The 21,430-nt window shown below is 39.2% G+C and overlaps 1 long non-coding RNA gene across 3 annotated transcripts in view; it reads right to left on the minus strand.

Moving 5' to 3' along the window:
* Nucleotides 1-21,430, minus strand: part of LOC122831696 — a 39,846-nt gene that overhangs the window by 15,544 nt on the left and 2,872 nt on the right. The window contains exons 3-4 of one of the 3 annotated variants that reach the window (XR_006370738.1): nt 20,205-20,308; nt 5,670-6,063 (exon numbers count right to left, since the gene is read on the minus strand). This is a non-coding gene — a long non-coding RNA (uncharacterized LOC122831696). Of the gene's footprint in view, nt 1-5,669; nt 6,064-17,680; nt 18,135-20,204; nt 20,309-21,430 lie in introns of those variants that run through there. The other 2 variants (XR_006370740.1, XR_006370739.1) reach the window with 2 other exon arrangements.

Here is a 21,430-nt window from a genome sequence, read left to right on the forward strand (position 1 = left end):
TAGGTGTGTGAAACTGGATGCTTGTTGTTTCTTTAATCAACTTGGCTGATTGTAGAAAAGGTTAAATTAGTTGATTATGTATCAGGTAGAACGGAAAGTCTAAAGATTTATCTGGATGATGATGTTATGACAAATTACGGTTTACTACAAAAGCAAAAAGAGATAAGAAAACGGTTGTAGTGACAGTTCTTCAATTTAAAAGCTCAGAACTTTTTCCTCTACCCTCTTATAGATAAACACATGCAAGATAAAATTATGGTTAATGAAAAAGGAATTTGGCATACTTTTCAGAAATATTTAAATTAAAAATGAGATGTGCGTCTTCACATGGCTGACTAATGGAACATCTTAAACCTAATGCAGTCATCTTAAACCTAATTAGAGACCAGTACATTAGAGAAAAGTCTTAAGAAAGAAACAAGTGTTCCCTGTTGAACCCATCCAACTTTGTCTGCCCCTCAAAAAAGGTGCCAGACACAGTAGGTGCATCCCCATGGAGGGGAAGAGGAAGTGATGAGCACCCCAAAGGGCAACAGAGGTCACCAATGACCAGTGCGACTGCCAAAAACTACAGGGAAGGATAGGATGGAGTCGATGTGTCTGGACCCCTACTCAAATCAAAAAAATAAAAAAATCTGTCACCAATTCGGAAGGAGTGAGGGTGAGGTGTTGGGCTGGGTCGAAGTGGGGGTTAAGTGGAGCGGGTGATGGTGGGTACCAGACTGGGGCACCTCGGGGGACTTTTGGGGAGGAAGAGCCATGCTCCATGTCTCCTGCTACAAACCGTTGTTCCCTCATTTGATTGTGAAGCCATGAATAATGCATAGCGGATGGGACTGGAGGAGGGGGGAGGATGGAGGGATGTAAAGTGTGTGTGTGTGTGTGTGGGGGCGTGTGTGCGTGTGTGTATGTGTGTGAGTAGGGTGGGGGCGGGAGGGCTCAACCTTAAAGGGGCCCTGCCACAGTGGGAGTCATTACCGATGAACAACCACACTGATGAGCCACGGAGTGCGAGAAGGATAGGAGAGAGACCGCAAAGAAATAGATGAGGGATGAATGGAGGAGAAAAACAAACAAGATATTTTAAAAAAAAAATAAAGAAATCAGGCTTCCAAAATATTTCAAGTGCTCATTGACTCTGTTTTCAACACTCTAGATGTTGTTGTTTTCATCTTTTCATAATTTAGCACTGGGAAACATTTTTCATATCTTTTTCCCATTTGTATTTTTATGTTTTTGTACTTCTTTGCAAGAGTTTTTATCAGTACACGGACATGTGAGCAAGAGGACTATTTATAATATAAAGACTGGTGGTTTAGCATTGAGTACTTAGGTTTTTATTGTGTCAATACTCAATGACAATAAAGGATTCTTAATTATGGAAAGCTGCAAAATGAACATTTGTGGTTGCCTTCAACAATGTACTGTATTTCCTTTTCCTATGCTTCCAAAAGGGCCAGATTTGTGGAGAGCATGGCAAGAGAGAGAGACAAGAGAGACCAACTTCTGCATAAATTAATAACTATGAAAATTAAATTAAATTAAATTAATACCTACACAAAAATCCTTTTTCCTAAAATATTTGAAAAAACATCAAGGCTGGGCATAGATCTTTAAAAAACAAAAAAACTGTCATTTTGTCTAGCTCTCCAACGTTACCATGGGACTCAGCGCTTTCATTGCCAACTCAGTTCAGATAGATTGCTCTGTCTTAGTAGGTTTGCCATATTCTTTCCATTTGAAGATGATGAACATAGCTTCAAAAGTTTTGGAGACTAGAGCTCTCCATAACATGAGCCCTGACCTCTGTCATGTCCATTGGTTTCCGTGATACATTTTGTTCATCAATGTTCTCTAAGAAACCTCAGAGTCACTCAGAGTACCGTTGTATTTATGCTTTGTTTAAATTACACTAAAGTATCAATTCAATCTAGTACAAATATTCATACAAAGTCATTCAAAGTCAAAACCTGGATGCAATCAAATTACATCCAGGTTATGAAAAAAGACAATAGTCTGTTATTATCTAAATTGGTAAAAAGTTTTTTGGGGGTTTTTTGTCTGAAGAAATTCAACTGACTTGCAGTGATCCTACCTCCTGAACAAGCAGGTGGAGTTGAGAGGTAAACTTTATTTTACCACGAAGAAACCTCCAGCAGAACCTTGTTTGGTGTGACTGGCTATCTGACGAAGAAAGCATGCACAAGAAGCACAGGAGCACTGGTCCAGTACTACTTCTGATTTTAAAAAAGAAAGTTACTGGCAGCATCCTTCAGTGACTTGGAATTTAAAAGAAATCCAGCTAAATCAGCTCAAAGCCAGTAGCAAAATATGTGCAGTGAAAACATGTTACAAAATATTTTTTTTATTAATTTATTCATTAAATCTACATGTTTAACCAGCTGATATAAATTTTCATCACTTTGGACATCAGCAAAAAGTAAAAAAAAAAAAAGAAGAAGAAAGAAAATCAGCTAAAAAAAGAAACTCAAACTCAAACTTTTCAAATCCATAGAAACACAATTTCTCTCCCTATATGCTGGAGTTGGTGGAACAGGAGGTGGGTGTGAGGGAAATGAGCAGAGCCATCCTGCAGTATTGCTGCTTCTAGCAATGTGTGTGTGTCTGTGCAGGTGTCTGTGATGTCTTGGGTGTGTGTGTGTCTGAGAGTCGTTCCAGCAACAGCAGCAGCAGCTAAGGCGCTTCAGCAGCACTAGGTGTTATCACTCATTTTGATTCTGTATTACAGCATGACGGATGGGCCCCCGCGGGCCGGCGAGCGTCGCTGCACGCTTATTACCGCAGCTCTTAAGTGGGAGTTGATTTAGCTTAAATAGGTTGTTTCATAAGGAGAAGACACCGGCGCTGTCATCACAGCTCTGCTTCTCACTACAGCAAACCACCACTCTAATTGAATAATGCCTTCTCTACATACCTATTAGGGTACTTAGGTACAGACTGTGCCCCAATAATTGCTTATACAACCTGGCTAATTTGGCCTTCACCCCCTGTGTGCACACACATGCGTGTGCATGTGTGTGCACACACTACCATCTCTTCCCAGTGAGCAATATACATGTCTGCACTGTAATCCACAGTATGTGTGTATTCTGCTGGTTGGCATCTTGCAGTATTCACTGGTTGAAAATGTTCATGGCTCTGATGAGGTAGAAAAAAAACCCCACTTGTATCATAAATCAGATCTTGCATATCTAATTTGATATTCCTTTAACCCGAATCAAATGGAATCTCTGTATTCTGAATGCTATAAAAGTGCAAATAAACCTACACCATAAAGGATACGGGTTTTATTAGCATATCACAGGAAAATGTTTCAGAATTCATGTTCCAATAAAGGTGTTTACGCATGGAGGTGTTTACAATGGGAGGAGGCATGGATAAAGGCATTTTCGATTTTACAAAATGTTGATCCATTTCCGTGTCTCTGTTGGCTGTCAGAGATTATTGCTGATGCAACAGTGCAATGGCATGTGAATTATGCGCCACTGTGGAGTGGAACCAGTGCCAATGCTCTGCAAGCGAACAAGGCACCATGGAATCCTGCCAGCTACAACCTACTCCTGGGAAAACTGAAGCTGGCTGTCACTCATTAACCCTAAAATGGAAATGTACCCCATTCTCACTGGGTTAATCTCTAATTCTTCTATACTCTTGAATAATAATGCATAAGCAAACAAACACCAACAAAAAGGGGCAAAGGGAGTAATAATGATTTTTTAAAAAAGTAAAAAAAAAAACAACAAAAAAAACAGTTTTATCAGTAACTTGGATGTCTTAAATAATCCTGGACAGCTGCAGAGCAGCAGGATGGAAATGTTACCTATTCATTCCCTTGGGTTACAAATGATCCAGTTGGAGTATAATTTGAGTTGCTGAACAAAAATTCAAACATTTTTGTTCAGCAAGGAGAAATCTAATACTAATTTTTTAGAAAGTTTCTATAACTTCATGTAATACAATTTAATAAACCTCAATGGGTGCAGAAACAGGCCAAAATTGTGTTCTTTATGTTTAACGTTAATATTTTTAGGTGTAAAGAGACAGATTGGCATTCAGATTTCTCCAAAACTCTTTTGGTGTAATAAAAATTACTGTCAAACAGTTTGCATTTTCTGGAGGCAATAATGATCATGATGCATGCATGGCTTTTAAAAAAGTTGAGCATCATCTGCAGAACAATGCATCCCTGGTAAAGGATGCATTATTAAATCAGTTAAAGTTCAGTATGTGAAACCTTTATAAAAATGGCAAATGCCTACCAGAAAACTGAAACAGGTACTGTATGGCACAGCAGTAATTCGTTGTGATCATACTCTCAGAGTATGTCCCATTTATGATCACCGCACTCCGTCTCAATCAGCCTGGACAATATAGTTACATCTTATTGTGAGTAATACGTGTTTTTATTTTGTCTTACATGCAACTGCTAAATATGTTTTTTAGTATTTAGGTTTCTATTTCATTTACATTTTTGTTACACGTGTAAGGCTTATAATGTTTGCAGAGAAAAACTGACATTTAATTTCTCTCGCAAAGAATGGCTGGGAACAGTTTTTAGATTTGCCTCCCAACTTTTACGTATATTGCACTCTAACTTTACACAAATACCTTGCTGCTCTGTGCACCGGATGGATGGATAGGCAGATGTTTAGATGGATGATCTATGGTCAGATATGTAGGCTGAGCAAGACAGCAGACAAGGTGCAGCAACATCCACACTATCAGTGTAAAGGATGAGATCACTTAGAACAGTGGTCCCCAACCACCGGTCCGCGGACCAATTGGTAAGAAATAATTAAATATGTCCGTTCTAAGTATTGAGTCTGGAGGAGAGTTTATTTTGAAAATCCTAAACCGGATGATGTCGGCTACGTTTTGCGCGCCAACATGCAACAGAATGAGTAAGAAATAAGGGCATCGATCTCGATCCTTACAAGGCACACAAACCCCCCCCCCGGTCCACAAAAAATTTACGAAGGGTTGGCTGGTCCGCTGTATTAAAAAGGTTGGGGACCACTGACTTACTGTAGACTGTTAAGAAATAGATGCAGTCATTGAAAAATTCATAAATTCTATAATATGCCATATTAAGAATGAATTCCATTTTATTTATCAAATTGCGCCTTTCTGCACATGTTTCTTACATCACAAAAAGTGCCAAGAGCTTTAGGAGGCTCACATAGGACTTTGGCTTATTTGCGGATTAATTCAGTTCATAATTTTCTGACCACGTAGGAGTGGGAGACTGTTTGCAGGGTGATGAAATTTCAGCCTGAGGTCAGATGATAATTATACAAAAAGGACAAAATGACAGTGCCAGTAATAACACTACAAAAGTAACTTGAAAATTTGCTGTAAACCAATTGTAAAAAGCTTAATATTTTAAAGTGTGCTTTATTTCTAGTTGTTTTTGGATATGCCAAAATGTGGCAAGATAAACAATTCTAGTGCATTTGTAAGCTAAAAATCTAAGTGATGTGCAATATAACATTACTGTGTTTTCTCTCGTTTATAATCCCCAAGAAAAAACACAAAAGAATGATAAAGGTTGTAGATTTAATAATCAATCATGCAATCATGAGGAGACACTGAACTGAGGGTCTTAACTATTGCTGCTTGAATTTTATAAGCTTACCTTTTAATAAAAAAAACTGACAATAAAGTCTAGTGTCAACAATTACCAGGCTTGCAATAAACTGTTGAAATTATTGATTAGATGTCCAAATTAAAAATTGTTTTATTTATGTTCTTCCACACCAGTCACACATACTGTATGTACTTCTTTACACTAAATACCCCGCCTTCTGACAAACAAACTGTTCCCAGGGACAATGAACACACAGCATGCACACATTCTCCAAAACATGCAGGCATTTTGACTAAATTTGTTCAGAGGGTAAACACATGCCCATATTTGCACAGAAGCCTGTGGGTTCTTTGGTGTGCCACCTCACTCTCCTCCCTTTGCTGCGCGTGCTGTGCCCTCTGGTTGGCGGTGATTGATGATGGCCATGGTGAGGCAGATCATTTGGGTGGCCCCGTCTACACAGGACGTAAATCAAATCAGCTTTGCTAATGATTCTCAGACGCTTGTCTGGCAGATGTGGCCAGAACCTTTTCACGTCTTGCAAAGTAGGACAAAAAAAAAAACATCAATAAGCCCCAGAATGATTCCATTTAACCATCATTTCCAAGAATCGAAGCTCAACTCTTAAAAGATTTCCAATTGAAACAGAGATACTTCTGTCATTATATGTAAACCATGCATATAGCACATGCATCGGTATGAAACCCCATGCATTCTGGCATATAATATGAAACAAGAACGTAACAAGGAACATGACTGCCACATCATGTTCACACACCAAAATATCTTGTGTATATATGTGTATACTAAGATACACCAAAGTATCTTGGAAGGGGATACACTAATATATCTCAATCAAGTTGATCATGTCAAACATGGCAGAGGAAATTCAAACAGGTAAAGCCGGTGATCACTCTGTCTGTGGGTCTTGTCCTGTTGCTGGCTGTAATGTGATGGATAACCCTGGCACTTTAGAGAACCTAGGCCCTCAGGCCTCTGGGGGTGACCCATTACAACTTTTCATTAAAACGTCTGTTTGATGCAGCATCTTGATTTGTCCATAATTTATGATGCCATTACATGCTAATTAGAGCCTTGATCCCTCAGCCCCACAAAAAATGCAGTTTAGAGAGGGCATAAACTGCTGGCATTTGCTCCACAAGTATTGGGACAGGCTACTCTTAACAATTCTTCACCAGCTCTACCAACACCACAATATGAACTTATGCATGAAAAAAGGCTTCAGTGCAGCCTGAAGCCTTTTTTTGTAGCCTGAAAGTATCAGCATATTCAATGATTTTTGTCAAGCAGATAAAGGATCAAGCTGCTTAGAATTACATATTTCTATGTGTTTGACCTTACTACCTCTGGTCATTACTTCTGTAGTAAACCAAGGTTAACAAAAATCTTTTTTTTTTGTTTTTCAGTAGTTGTTTTCTTAAGGTAATTTTTTGGATCTGCCTTATATCTGAGTCTGAGATTAAAAGTTTTACAAAAATTACCACCAGACACGTTTTGGGAGGTCAATAAATAGCGGCTTGCAAGTATTCACACCCCCTGGACTTTTTTTTTTAATTATTATTATGTGACATGACCACAGATTTAATGTATTTTATTAGATTTTTTTGTAATATGCCAACAAAACCTAGTACCTGAATGTAAAGTCCAAGGAATTTTTTTTTTTTTAAACAAATACATCTCTGCAATAATGCATCGACCATCACATTGTAAGTGTTTGCATGCTTGTCATTAGTAGAAGCAAGGACTGGTCCTGAAACTTTTAGATGCATCCTCGATCCAATACACCAGAAACAAACGGCTTAACTGTCTTCACTACCTGTGACACTGTGACAGAGTAGCATATTCTTTCAACTCTGTATGAATTAGGGATATATTTAGCTCTAAACAGATTTGCATTTACTGTTATTTGACCCCAAGCTGTCTTGTAAACCAAAAACTCCATTTTTTTTTTTTTAGATCAGCCTCAGAGAGTACCTGTCCTCAGCCACTTGTCTATTAGACTGAAGGTGGTTAAGTGGGGAGGGGATTGTGGGGTACTCATCAAAACCAGAGCACCCATGCATGAAAGTCAATCCACTGCTTGTGTGTGTTTTATTTATTCATTAGTGACAACTGGCTTGAAAAGCAAGAATGAAAAAAGACAAGCAACTTCTATTCAAATAAGCATTGCATCCCTGGAGCAGAGAATGAAAGAGAGGAGAGAAAAAGTGTGTGCGTCAGGAAGAAAACAGCTCATGGAGGAAGGAGAGATGAAGGAAGGGTGGGATGGCTTCTTTTAATTTGGGGAACCCCTCAAGGGAAATTGAGCCTGTGAACACGCAATTAAGACAGTCATCAGTGAACCGCGCGCGAGGAACTAGAGCGATGACCGTAAAAGAAAATATGATATGAAAGAGAGGGAGGAAATTACACAAAGTGTTATTATCTGAAGCCATCCCCATTGATAATTGCTCCAATACAGTTTCAGATGAGCTTTATTTTAGAAATGATAAATGTAACTAACACTCAGGTAATCTATTACAATTATGGACAGTTTGGAAGGAGGGGAGGGGTGAGACTATAATCATTGGCCAATTATCATCTTATTATAAATGTTAAGTGGCCTCATATTAGTGTCAGCACCCCTCATTTGATGGGAGAAAATAATTGTTAACCTCTGTAATAGCAATACACAAAGTATTTAACACACCCCAGGGGGTCCTCTCAAGCCTCATAAACAAACTATGCTGAAAGCCTGGATGGAAATTTAAAGGCTTCCTTTATATTTTTTACTGTTTGAGAGTTGTGTTTCGATTTAGGTCCGCCTTTGAGTTGGAATACGTTTAATGTTTAAAGTAGTGTTAATAATATACGAAACATGTGCTAATTTTATCCATCTATACTATAAACTGAGATAATGGACTCGACAATGGTGGACACAAAATAAAGTTTTTAGATACAAATATTTTCCCATATTTAAATTTTTTTCTCCATACTAACTGAGACTTAGAAAATTTTTAGTTGCATCCCTTTGTGAATGAATCAAAGTAAGAACAACAGGAGGTTTGGCCCCCATCTGATGAGGTATGGGATAGAGTCAATAAAGAATATCAGGGAGGCTTTTTTAAATAAAAATGCAATTAGACAAAATCTAATTAACCAAAGTGCTGTTACAATACCAATACATTTGATTCATGTTAAATAGAGTTAACGTAATTGGTCAGCTTGGAAATGACAACCTCAGAAAAAGTTATTTCCTTTTTGAACAAAGATGGAAATGGGAAATCCAGTGAAAGTATATGCAGCGCTGTACTTCCTCTCTCCAGTTCAAAGGAAGCGACAAGAGATTCAGGAAAGTGTATTTTTCAATAACTTTTTCTTTTGAGTCAGGTGAAACCAAATCCATTTAGCTTGTAGATAACAGTCAATTTTATATGAATGACTCTCCTAAGTCAACCTGGGGTATATGAATTTAGGAAATCACTATTTGCAAATAACTTTCAATTTCTTTCCGTCTTAAATCAAGTTTTTCAGGAAAATCTCTGTGTGGTATATTGCATCTAGCTGAGTGGACGTTATTGTGGTGGCTCTCAGGTGGGCTTTTATATAGTGAGGCTGGACCCTGGGGTCCTGTGTCGCCTCTGGCTTATATTGAGAAAGACACCAGAGTGACGATCTTTCCCAATAGCCTGACTCTCTCATTCAGCGAATCCTCTAAGTGAGTTACCTGTCTAGGAGGGTGGCTTAGATGGAATGAAACACTCGCTTGTCACTTTTATTAACCCTCTTAGACCCCCACAGTACCCCTCCATCCCCCATAACCTCATACAACAGCTTGAATCCCGTCTTCCAACTCAACAGAATCCCTGTGTTTCTTTTCCTTTGTCTCCTACATTAGCCCGCAATTCTCTCTATCGCACCCCCTGAAGCAAAAAATCAGCCCCATTTTGCATAATGCTCCATTTAAACAGATAGCAGTGACATGAACAGAGAGAGATGGAGCAAATAGGGACGTGATGAAGCTTTGTCCTCCGTCTCCCCCTCTCACACACACTGCTACTCCCTCTCCCTTCCTAGCTGGATGTGACCCCTGGTGGCAGTTATCATCCAAAAGGTCACAGTTGGTCCCTTGTCAGGTGAACAGGACAAACCCTTTCCAAACACAGCACCCCACTGGACTGTTCCTGTGAAGCCACATACTCACTGCACCCCTCCTCATCAACACAAAGCTTCCAGCCCATCTAGAAAGCTTTACCCTCTTTAGCCACTCACTTGTGAAAGTCAAACATGATGCCTGGAAACTGCAGATGTGACAAAGGACAGAAAGTCAATAATGGGATCCTTGAGACACAAATTTATAATTTAGGGTATTTTAAGAGTTACTGCTGGATTATTTTGAAGGGGCAGTATTATGTATTTTCCAGGCACATACTGTCATTTTACAGCACAATCAAGAAACTAAGTTATTTTCAGTTGTTATAAAAATACTGTATATATCAAACATTACAATATACATTTGACTTTGTAAGTTAACACCTTCAAATTGGGCCTCTGTCTCTTTAAAAAGCACCTTCTCTTTCCAAAACTCCACCTATATCAACACAACAATGCTTCTCATTATGCCATTAACAACTATTCTTATAGTATCATTGGAGTGAGAAGTAGTTGGTATATTAAGCTCAATAGAAGCACAGATCCACTAGATGTTTGCTAATTGCTGCCACTAGTCTGGAGGAATTGAGTGGGGAAGGCATGGTAGTCCTGTAAGGTGGAAGCTCAACTGGAGACTGCAACTCTGAAGAGGAACTTTTTTGGCACCCAAGAATGACTGCCACAGGAGATTCACATAAAACTCAAAAGAGTCAATTGCCCTTTAGCATAAAATAGCTGTAAAAGGGGATACCTATATTAGTATAAATAGCTAGATAAGACATTTCAGCAACATTTCCCCTTATTGATTTATAGTCTAATGCCAAGGTCCTGTAGCTATGGATCAAGTAAAACTGGTGGTATTCGGGTTTTATTACTTTAGTGGTGCTCAGTAGTACTTCAGGGCTTCCATAGAAAACATGTTGATTTGCATGGCAACATTGAGCTTACAAGTAATAACTGCCACAGAGATTAGGGGTTTAGTGCACATTTTTCTGTCCTTTGTCAAGGATTTCTATAAAAAGTAGTGCAGAGGTAAAAATCTCAAAAACCAACAGTACTAATGGAAGTGGAAGTCATTATATTAGTAACAGCTGCTTGATTTTACTTTAAAGTCAGATCTTGTACCTGAGAGGGACATCAAAACGGCCTGATCTGTGGCGCTGCTTTCCTTTTGGACCGTATTTGCAATTGTCATGATGGTCAACAAAAATCCAGAGTTTTTAAGAGTTAATTGATGGCTCAAAATGTACTGTATTCATAAGTTGCCTCAAATATGCAAAGTTTTCTAGTGTTTCATCTTCTTCAGGTCTTAAAAAGCTGTACATATTTTAAAAATCTTCAAAAATTCAGTAGTTGACAGGCAATGCATGTATCAGATTTTTGTAAAAAAAAAATAAAGAAAGAAAGAAAGAAAATTAATAAAGACACTCAGAAAATAATGACAGAAAGTAGCAGTGTCGACAACTCTATCCATCTTTTCTTTTGTGGCACAGTCTTAAATATTTCAACTGAAGGGTGGGCAGAGACTAAACAGAAACTCATGAATTCAAATGTGAGATGCCTGGAATGCCAATAGTTTCATTCCTTCCTGCTGCTACCAATTTATATTTTCCATATGAGTCCTTAAATGGCAAATAGAAGGCAGTTTGTGCCCTTTTATGGCTCCTTGTTTCCACCCCTGGGGACAGAAATGGTCAAAAGTCAAGGAAATTCTGATTCCCCTGCACAGCAAACCAAGGGCAGCTAAACACAAACCAAACAGCTCCCATAATGCTTTAGAGTTGGCAAACTTGGACTCTCTCCCTCAGAGATCTGCAAGTATTCTAAATGGTAATTATTGCGCACAAACACACATGCATACACAGCACCTGGACCGCTCAAATGAAATGCAAAAGACAAAGAGGGGAGAGGGAGGGGCTCTTGGAAAGTCAGAAAAAAAATTAGGTGTAGTGTGAAAAAAATGGAGTGAATGAAGCAAACCAGGAAAAAGGACAGTGCAGGAAAAAAGTGGAGGTATGTAAATGTGAAGTCAGAGAGTTCAGATGGAGAGAAGAGGTATAATGTGCTGAGCTGACCTAGGGGCCATGGGGCCAAGTGTCCAGGGGCCATTTGGGGACGATGGCCAGATCTCTGTGGTTATCATTATTTTGAGGGGGAGGTCTTTTCTATCATTCCTTTGATCCGTCCCCCTCTTCTAACTCAGACTCTTTTCCTCTCACAGGGCAAAGGTGAGGTGGCCTGGGGAGCCAAGGAAGGTGAAGGGTAACATGGGGCAAGCTCTGGGTCGGTGGCTGTCGTTAGCGATGCAACTTGACCTGCTCACCCATAACTTGAAGTTTTACTGCTCAGGTCTCTTTTCTTCTTTTTTTGTCATACACCATCTTGCTCTCACTGCTGCCAGTCCATGCTGAATTTTAATGGCCCTAGAATGCATTGAGAGAACTTGCTGGAAGAAGTTTGCCAAAAGTGTTGAAATAACATGTTTGGAAAATTTTATCTTTAATCAGCTTAAATGTGATCTTAAGTCTAGATTTACAAAAGTTTGCAGTGAGAAAATACAAAAAACAGTGTTTGGAAAGACTGTGTTACATTAATAAGTTTGAAATTAATATGGGTAAAAACTATACAGTGCTTTGCAGAAGAAAAACAAAAGAAACATAAAAATGCAAGCCAGAAATCCAATAGGTACAAGAGGTAAAAACATCTGACAGTGTCTAAAAAGAACCCAGTCATCACCTAAAACACAGCAAAAAAGTTACAAAATTAATGTACCGTGTGTCATCTCTTTCTTTAGTTCATTTAACGCCCTGCAGCCACATTGTGAATAGACAGGAAATAGTCATTATCCTTCTTATTTAAGTACACAAAGACAACAATCCAGACCTGAAAAGATTGAAGCATGAATGATCTTCAATAGCAAATTGAACAGGAGCAGACACAGAGAATAAATCCTATGTTATTGTACATCTGGTTCATATGTTGAACTCATTCTACTGATTCCAGATGTTTAAAAAAGACCAAAACCTGAAGAAACTGGTTCAAGTGGGAGATTAGATAGTGGAATGACCCTTGGACCTCAAATCTATGAGATCAAAAACACACTTTCCCATCCAAAACATGTGGCACTTTCCTTAGATTAGAAATTGTCCCAATTTACAAAACCTTTACTCCGCAAAAGGTGTTCTTTTCACAGACACAAAGCCGATGGCACAAAGAGGCCCCAGCCCTTTCATTGTCAAGCTTTCTTTTCTCTTCTTTGCCGCCAACAACACCACCCTCTTTATCAGTGCAATTACAGCACAAACAGACTCATCATTGGCCCAACTGTCCTCTCCTATCACCTTTATTTCCACAAGCAACCTAATTAGTCCTAAAGAGAGAAAAGCCAATAAGCAGAGGAGAGTGGAGAGGCAGCAAGAGAAAGGACCAGCTATCATGTCTGTCTGGGTGGCTTTGTAAGTGTTTGCATGTGTACGGGTATATATTGCTCTTCTGTTTTTTTGTTGTTGTTGTCCTCATGCTTTCTATATCCTTTTTTCCACAGAAAGAAAGCCTTCAAAGGAGCGATTGTGCAGAGCAGCTGAAGTGGTCTGTTGGTAAGCGGATGGCGGTGCGACACAACAAACATGGCTGGCACTAATCAGGGCCCTGGCTAATGTAAACAATGTCATTTTTGCCCTTAATGAGCCAATTTTGCGCAGATATGAGAGGGCTAACAATTGGGGCATCGCCTTTGATGTGATTCATCTGAAGGTTTGTTTGTGATCGCTTGGCACTTTTTGTTGGAAGCCCTGCGCCCAGCTGCTTTCATCTACCCCTGAAAAGGGAGAGGGACGACTCACTTGGGTGCATATGGGAGGGAGGAGTGGAGGGGGGCAAAAATAATAATTTTCTTTTCGCTAGCCTTTTTTTAAAGACATGAGCCCTCCCCCTTTTTATTATAAACTAGCACTAATCAACTGACCAGCCCCCTCCTTCTTGTCCTCATCTCCTCTGGCTCCACACACTTTTGTAAACACGGATAGCATCATCTATGAGGGATAAAAAAAAAAATTTGAACATGGTCTGTGCTAGTTGTCTATAGTGATCAAATAGCGAACTCATTAAAAGGCGCCCCGGTGTGCGAGCAGTGGACACTGACAGGGTCTTCATTAACATGATGCTGACAAAAGGTGAGGCAGACCAAAGAGGCAGCCGGCAGGCCAGGTGTGTGTGCCGCGGCGCTTTTAAAGACCTCACTAGCTAGAGGCAGGCGTGCACACTCCATCAAATAGTATACTGACCAAGAATAAACGGGCTATAGTAAGAGAAAAGAAAAACAGAAACAGAGCTAAATAAATAGTCTACAGAGTGCATTAAAGCCTCTCACCATCCCAGTTGCAAGGAGTTTGATTCAGATTATTCTTGTAAATAAGTGAAACAACTTTTTGCTATGTTAGGTTACATGTCCACACACAAACTAATCTCACCAGTTATCAAAATCAAATCAGCCTCATGGGTTATTAATCAAATAATTGAAACTATAGATTAATTCTTGACTTTCCAAGGGAGTTTAAAACTGCACTTAGAGATTTTATCTATTATTCACTGAAGGAATACACGTAAGAAACAGTTTACTGAAACTATTGTCAAAACATTTGTTTTTCTTAAATCCAAACATATAAGGGTTTCTGTATTTAGAAAGTGTATCAGACTGATGTAACAATCTGATCTGTTCTAAGAAATTGTGTTGAGTTTTTCTTAGTTCTAAGCAGAAAATCATAATTAACAAAAGTAGAGGCTTGAAAACATCTGTGTGGACTTAATCTACATAATGTGTTTCAGTTGGTGAAAACATTTCCTCAAATAGATAAACCTTAATAATATTCAAATTTATTATGTTGCACCTGTATGTGTTGAAACCGTTGCTCTTATGCAGAGAACTTTTGCTGCTGTTGTTTTAAAAAAAAATACCTTAAAGGCTGGCTGATTCCTGTGGATATGTGGCTGTTGTATGATTTTTTGTCTGGCTTCAAAACATCACTCCTTCTATTGGTCAAAGGACTTTACTTCAAAACCGGACTCCAGACCTTTTTTGCTCCAGGTTTGGACATCTGAAGATCCTTCACTTAGGATTTTGAACAAGGTTTTAATGCCCAGAAATCTTCACTTAAAGTTACAAAACAGTTATGGATAACAAAAACACGTCAATCAGAGGTTGTCCAATGAAACACAAATTAGCATTCCATACAATGTAAAACAAACATTTATCACAGCTCCAAATATCGGCCTGGTCCTGGTGAGTCGGTTTGCTCTAGTTTCTTGCATGATGGAAAGTTTTGTTCAGAGACTTCATTCTCAGAAACAAATGTGATACAGATTCATGTGAGAACAGTAATCAAAGAGCTAATTTTCAGGTAATGTGACAGTTATCCGTTGTCAAACAGGCAAGGAGATAAAGTGTTTTTATTTTGTCTGAACTAATGGTTCATTTTGTCCAAAACATTTAATTTAGCTAGTTAGTCAAAATCAGCAAAAGAGCAAAGAATCTTTTGCAAAGATAGGTCAAAGATCAAAGGATGTTTCACACTTTATGTACCATTTGCAAAGAAGATGTAATCTCTTGCTAAGGTTTCAATATTCTGATAATAAAGTGAACTATTTAAAGTTCACAAAAAGGCCAAAATACTACACAAATAACAAAAATAAAGCAGGACAGAGGAGAGATATTGATGTAATGAAGTTAGTCAAAGGAGGTGACCACAGGCAATACTTCGCCCCATGTCCATGCCCATTGAAATCAATCACTGGAGCTGAAGTGAAGTCAGCTCCAGGCCAATCAGCCAGGCTGGCCCCCATTACAGCTACCTATACACACACACACACACACACACGCCTACACCTTTGTCAACCTCTCTGGCCATGAGTCAGGGGCCCTCTGGGGCCAACACACACATAAGCACACACTGCACCTGCTGGGCCCTGCAGTTACCAGCTGTCAACTCCACGTGTTCAGCGCCGTCTGTCTCGTTTGTGTGTATGCGTGTGTGTGTGTGTGTGTGAGAAGAGCAAAGAGGTGCAGCAAAGTTACAAATCAAAGCTGGGCACAGAAAAAAAAAATCATGTGGGCCCTTCAAGGACATGCACTTTCTGTCAACATATGCTAAAAGTAAATTAGCAAGGTATCAATGTTTGTTTTCAGTTAGAAAGTATAAAGTTAAAACTCAAACTATAGTTTTACTATAGTTTTGATGCTATTTGAAAACATAGCATAGTAGAGCAGATTAGAGAGAGCAATATACAGAGCTCAATGTTCTAGATGGAAGGAAGTATCTGGAGAACATAAACACAGGGAGGACATGCAAATTACACTAAAAAAGGTTTCAGCCAGGATTTATATTCATAACATTTCTACTGCAAGACAACAGTGTCAGTGTCAACCGAACATGCCAAGCTAAAACGATAGACAGATTTCCTCTACATGATTTGATTTCTAAATTTGGCCAATTTCAGCATGAACCAATTATACAACATGTAATAAATGCTATTGTTAAAACTAATTACATTTCAACATGTTGACAGCATTATTTAAAACAATTACTTTTAATCAACAGCTTCATCACCTAACTATCACAAAAAACACAAATGAAAACAAAATTACAATTAAAAAAAATAAACAAACATGCTGGGACTTGATTTATGTAATGTGAAGCTTTGCTCAATTACTTTCTTAATCTCTTCTGCTGGTCAGTTATAAAAAGAAAATTGAAATCTTGGTGACCACAAGTAGCAGCAGGTGCCACCATTAGCCAGAAAAATTGTTAGATTTGGTATAAAAATGAGAGACATTATAGCGTTTACCTTCAGGGCATGACCTTAATCCTAAAACCCTTACCCACCTCTGTAAGGGACATTGAGATGGGAAGGCAGGTTCACCAACAATGAAAAACGTGTCTATTTTGGAAGGAGGAGGGCAAAAAAAAAATCAATAATGTGTTGTGATGTGAAACTGATTCCCACTGGGTTTAGCTGTGTTCTGAGCAAGCCTGTTCTCTGTGTGGCCCTGAGGTAAATAGTGTACTTTGTTACAGTGTGCAGCAGTAAGCCTTGGAGACGTGTGCAGTGATTAAGCCGCACTGGAGCACATTAGCTCCGACCATGTCAGAGCAGGCTAAAGCAAGGTTGGCATGGAAGGGAAAAGGATGAAGAGAGGGGCGCACCAGAGGGAAGTGGATAAAGAAAAGGTCAGAAGAGAATAAATGAAAGAAAAATACAAGGGAAAATGAGTAAAAGACATGTCATAGAAGAGTTCCCCACTACAGATACAGTTTCACATGAAGAGACAGGTAAGAAGCTTAGGAAGCCTAATACCCTGGACTGTTTCACTTGTGACAGTGAAGAGAAAGGCTGCAGGAACGGTTAGCGGGAGGGACAGTCTAGAAAAGAAGGATGAAGAGGAAAATAGACACGGGACAGGGCCGGAGAGAGTGACAAATTCCCTGCTGATGACTATTTACAGGCAATTCCCCTGCACGGCATAAACCCAGGGCCTCAGCCCCCTTTTCTCATTTTCTCCTCTTTATTTTTCCCTTCCCTTCCTTCTCTGGTAAATTTGTCACTTTTGCATAATGGTGCTATGTGCTGTTAGCGTGGAGCAATGCATGGTGCCGGTGAAGGTGGAACTGGCAAGATGAGCAGACTAAATGTGTGATGGGGAAAGTGGGGATGGTAATGGAAGACAAGACGTAAAGGAGCTGATAGCAGCAATTCCTTTGCTCAATCTCTGACCATCTCCCTAAACTCCCAACCCCCCTCTCTTGTTTTGTCCCTCTTTGGCCCCTGTCACCCACCTCTCGCCTCTATCCTACCGTAACACCCCTCCTTTTTCACTCTTTGCTTTCTTTCCTCTGCCCTACCCCACCCCTCCACCTCCCCCTTGTCTCTCCAGGAGGCAGTTGTCAATCAAGTGCGTCTCCCACAATCCCTCTGGAGCTCATTGTGCCCGCGGTCGCTGGCGGAGGCAGGCGTTGCGAGGCGGCGGAGAGCCGCAGATGGAGGGAGCGCTGTCAATCATTGTCACTAATTATTAATTTCTGTCACTCAGGCCCCTGTGGCAGCCACAAAGTGAGGTCCTCTCACACTCTCCAGCCCTCCCTCCTTTCCTTCTCCTTACTCCTCATTTCACTCATTCACCGAGCCAGTCTGTCCCTCCCAAACTCCATCCCTCTCCACTGCCTCCCAGGTCCCTCGTTAAAGTCTCTGTTGCTCCTTCGCCTTTGCCTCTTTCATTCGGGTCAAGTGATGCCTCCGTTCCTCCCTCTTCTTGCTCTCTCTTGTTGCAGTTTGTCTCTCCCTCTCTCAACAGTCCCATGGTGAGCTGATTTGGTATGCCACCCTGGCCACAAAAAGTTCAACCTTTCATTATGTGGTACACGTGCACTCAGAACTGCCCTCTACCCTCTTCTCCTCTCCCATCACCAGGTCACTTCCCTTGACTCTCTGCTCCCTTTTAATTGTATTCTGCCCTCCACCTCGCTTACTATCATTTTTCTCCATCTGACCCTCCTCTCTACATCACACTAGATTCAGCTGCTCCTCTGCGTAACCGTTTCTCTTTTAGGCTTTTGCTGGGGTTCTGATTTGATTCGATGAACTAAGGCATTTTTGATCGCAGCTAATTTCACCTGTAACATTCCTGTGAAGTGGCTTAATGAGGTAGGCCTGACCCCATGTAGAGGCAACGCAGAATGTTACAGGGCCAGTTTTGATCCAATTCCCTTATTTAATTATCAGACGTCCTTGGCCAGGAGGAATTAACCAGTTCACCATCATACATTCACAAGGAGTAAAAACACAAATTTCAGTGTGATGTATATAGGCCTGTCACGATAGCAAATTTTGCTGAACGATTAATTGTCTCAAAAAACTATTGCGATAGACGATAGTATTGTTTGAAGACCTTTTTACACAGATTTAATGGAAATGACGTAATAATGCATGCGATTTCCTGCCAAAGATGGATACACTTTATTTTCAAAAGAACACCCAACACTGGAACTTATAAACAAAATAAACAAAACAACCAAAAATAAAAATAAAATTGATTCTCAGTCTCCATTAACAAAAATGTACTTGAATAAAAACGAAATAACATAAAGCCAAAGTGTAAATAAATACTGCATTCAACCAAAAGAGTGCAGATTATAGTCTGTTTACCATATTGCCCTTCAGTAATCATTAGATTTAAATAGAGAAGATGGGCACATCGACTACCTGATGCAATAAAACTTTGATCGTTCTAAGATTGTGGCTTGTGATCATCCTGTAGTGTGTGGTGTGTTACGCTAGATCGTTGTGGCGCTCTGACCTAAATCAGGGGTTTTCCCCGCTGGGATTGTTAACGCAGCCTGTTGAATGTGACAGGTAGCCAATCAGAAAGCGCAGATTCTCCTCCTGCTTTCTGAGGGGAAATTACAGAGGGGAATCCCAAACAGCTGAAACAGCGCAACCCGAAGTCCAGCGGACATTGGAGATAATATGTGGAAACAACATTAATGTTTATAAAACATTTTGTACAAAGAATATAGAAATGACGAGGGGAGGAGTTGGAACAAACGGTAACTTTTCAGCTGTTCTTCGTTAACGTGACATAAATAGATTATAATGGTTTTCATTCAGTCAGGACGTTACGTTGCAGGTAGATTGTAGTAAAGCATTGATTAATGCCTGGTTTTAAAATTAGTTAGCTGGACTTGTAGCCATTATGTTGTGCCCACTGTCGGCACATCGAACCCGATGGAACCGTTATACCTAGGATTTCTGTTGGCTAATGTGTGATCTCAGATTTTGAAAATGGGCCGACAATCGACCGACAGCACTAAGATGGTGTCGTGTGCGCTGGACATTACACTAAGGAAATGAGGAAGGGAGGGTCAGTGGAGAGCACCGGAGTTGAGCCTTTTTTCATTTAGCGTCATCAACAGAAAGAGAAAAAGGCTGGAAGAGACGATAACGCCGATAATTAAAATGACGTAGATAGTTTTAATTTATCGTACGATTAATCGATTTTTTGTTTATCGCGACAGGCCTAGATGTATAGCATGACCAGTTACATGCACAAATAAACACATGCACTTAATGTGTCCTGTTTTACCCAACAGGAAATCTTTAAAAAACACATTCACTCTTTGATTTTGGCTCAACATTTACACCCACTAATGTTTGGGCAAACCAAGTTTACAAATAAGGCGTGGTGTATACACTCACTACATGTATTTAACTGGTTGTTCATAAAAATAGCACATCAACTAATCACAGCGAAGCAATTTGCATCCAGACAAGAAGTTCATCAATGCAAGGATCAGAATGAGATAAGAAGGAGACACTTTGTTGAATCTATAACACAAAGAATGAATTTCTGAAGGAAAGATTTAAAATAAAAAACTTTCATCCTGAAATCACTTACATGTTATCTGATGGGTTCATGAGAACAGTTGAGGGCTTCGGCTCTTTGTTTTTTACAACTTCTCCTTATTGGTTGCTAGTAGAGTAGAAGAGTCCAACCCAGTACTAGAAAGGGAGACATGATAAAGTGACCAGGGAGTATAGATTAGCACAAGCAAAAATATACAGGACAACAAAACGTTCACAAAGGAGCTCTGATTTTATTTTAAAAATATGTACTTTTAAAAAATATAAATAATTTTACTTTAAGTACATATGCCAAGGTTACAGATACAACAAAATTTTCAGAAAATTAGATTTTAGTTATGCTTTTATCATCAAAAGATTACAAACTAATCTAGATTATTTCATACTTTCCAACAGGAATTTCAACAAAGCTCTCCCAGTTACCACACAAATCAAATTCAACTAAAAATTAATTGCAGTACTTCCATCTTCATCTAATATTAGAAACATTTGAGATAACCCTTTTTTAGTAAAGACTTTGGAGAGTTCCCTTCTTCCTTTGCATTTACTAGATGCGGTTGTCATGAGAGACCTGTGTTATTTGTTCAGGACAGCGAATAGATCGCATTGAAAACGAAGCTTCAACTTTTCTAAGTCAATACACTTCCACCAGATGTATTTGTATTTTAACAAAGTTTTAGTTATGAGTTATTGATTTGGGAATCTTAAACATGTGACGCAGGAGCAGAATGCTTCCTGCTCCTTGGAGGAAGACTCTTAGTTTATACTTCTCGTGTGCTCATGAATTAACAGGAGAACATATTGAGTTTTTGAGATAAAGAAAACTATTAAGAGTTTGTTTTTATGTGGCGTAAGGTATACCTTCCCTTTACTTTATATGAGTAAAACTAATCTGCTCATAAAAAAAAAATCCATAAGCTTTATTGTGTAACTAACCAATTATCACACCATTAGATTTTCCTCCAAGTTACAAAAACATTTATTTGGGTAGTTGTTAAAATTGTCCATTCAGTCCAAAAATATTGACCCCATGTTCTGTTCTGCTAAAAAAATATTAACCACTTATGTTAGGTTTTTAATAATATCTTAAGCAATATTCAAACAGGTTTTTTAAAGTTTTATTGAAGAATGTCTTATTTTTACTCGCTCTGGAAACCAAGAATTTAAAGTATTTATTAATATAATCCTTCTTTAAAGGTTATAGTATAAAATAAATAATATTTACAAACAGAAGGTCTTTAAGTGTTGCTTTGGTTTGAT

The sequence above is a fragment of the Gambusia affinis genome, linkage group LG05 (genome assembly GCF_019740435.1).
Source record: "Gambusia affinis linkage group LG05, SWU_Gaff_1.0, whole genome shotgun sequence".
NCBI lineage: Eukaryota > Metazoa > Chordata > Actinopteri > Cyprinodontiformes > Poeciliidae > Gambusia > Gambusia affinis.